The following is a 1,873-nucleotide window of genomic DNA, read 5'->3' as shown; positions in this document are numbered from 1 at the left end:
AAATTTCTGAAAATTTATTTGTACAGAAAAAAAAAAAAAGAAACTATATGAAGAATAAATATGTTTGCAATTCCTAAATTTTTATTTCTTTCAAAGATATCTATTTTCACAAAAGTTTATAAATATAACCCTGAGGTCTTTTCAAAATATATTTCTTTTATCTTCATCTTTCTCCTCTCTCTCTTTACAAATATTTTCCTAAACATTTCCAACCTGAAACAAAACTAATAACAACAACAAAAGCAACAGCAATAATAATAAATGATCATGATGATGATGGGGAGTGATGGTGGTAGGGAAAGGGTAATGGTGGTGGGGTAGTGGTGATGGTGGTGGTTTCAAATTTTAGCACAAGGCCAGCAATTTTAGGAAAGCAGTAAATCAATTACATTGCTTCCCAGCATTCAACTAGTACTTATTTTATTGACCCCAAAAGGATGAGAGGCAAGGCTAATCTCAGCAGAAATCAAAGTCAGAACATAAAAAATAGAAACCTGAGCATTTCATTCAACACATTAACAATTCTGTCCACTTGCCACCTCAGTGGTGATGGTGACGATGATAACAACAACAATAATTATATTAGTTATGCAAAGAGAACAACTTTTATTTTGTCTGCTGACCATTAATTCCCATGTGATACTGAGGTGAAGGGCAAGATAGGATTGAGGCTTTTTTTTTCCTTTTTGTTTTGCTTTGTTTTTGTTTTTTTGTTTTTAGATATGTCTTTGTTATTTTCTTTAATTTTTGGTATGCATCAGTATAATCGTTTTAGAGGTTAACATTTCAGATCTTGTATGTTATTAAACTTTGTAAAACATGTGGATAGAAAAATGAGTCGAAATGCAGACTACAATGAAATTCTAGTTTAAATCATGTATGTATGTATGTATGTATATATGCATGTGTGTGTGTTTCTTTTTCTGTGAATTAAAAGTAACAGGCTGGTAATAATAATAATTTGTTCTTGAAGCTATTTTAGATATTTTATTTGTTGTTTGGTCTTCTTTTTTTTTTCATCTAGAATTCAATAGATTTTACTCTGAAGGGTAATTTATAATTAGCTTTTATTAAAAAACTAATTTCAAGTGGAGAATGAAATAGCCAATTAATGCATAAGATTAACTTAGATCAATTGACTGTACATATGTATCTTGAATTTTCCCATTCTATTTTTTTCCTCCACTTACCCCTCCTCCTCCATTCCATCAGTCTGTTTCTGCGTGTGAAAGTGTGTCTGTTTATATATATATATACATATGTACATACATACACACACACACACACATATATGTATGTATGTATGTATGTATGTATAAGACATTAAAGAAGGGAAAAAAAAAAATATATATATATATATATATATATGTATGTATGTATACACACACATATGTATGTATATGTTTGCATGTGTGCAGCAATCATTGTTTGTGTGTGTATGTTTGACACTATTGTGTGCACAAGTTATGTATATAATTTGTTACAAAAGTAAATAAGCACTGTTTATATATACAGAGATATATGTATACACTCATATATACACATTCATTCATTGATGCACATGTGTGTGTGTTTGTGTATTGCACACACACACACACACACATATATACAGATAGACATACACTTATGATATAAACAAATATTCATTTATATGTGTATATGCATATATGCTTGCCTATGTGTATATATACATATATGTATGTACATGTGTGTGTGTATGTGTGCGCGTGTGTGTGTATATATATATATATCTGTGCATGTGTGTATATGAATGTTGGTGTCTCTCTCTTTATATATATATATATATGTGTGTGTCAGTATGTGTGTGTATGTGTGCATGCGCAGGTGTGTGTGTGTATGTGTGTATGTGTGT

The sequence above is a fragment of the Octopus bimaculoides genome, chromosome 14 (genome assembly GCF_001194135.2).
Source record: "Octopus bimaculoides isolate UCB-OBI-ISO-001 chromosome 14, ASM119413v2, whole genome shotgun sequence".
Classification (NCBI taxonomy): domain Eukaryota; kingdom Metazoa; phylum Mollusca; class Cephalopoda; order Octopoda; family Octopodidae; genus Octopus; species Octopus bimaculoides.
This window is presented reverse-complemented; position numbering follows the sequence as displayed.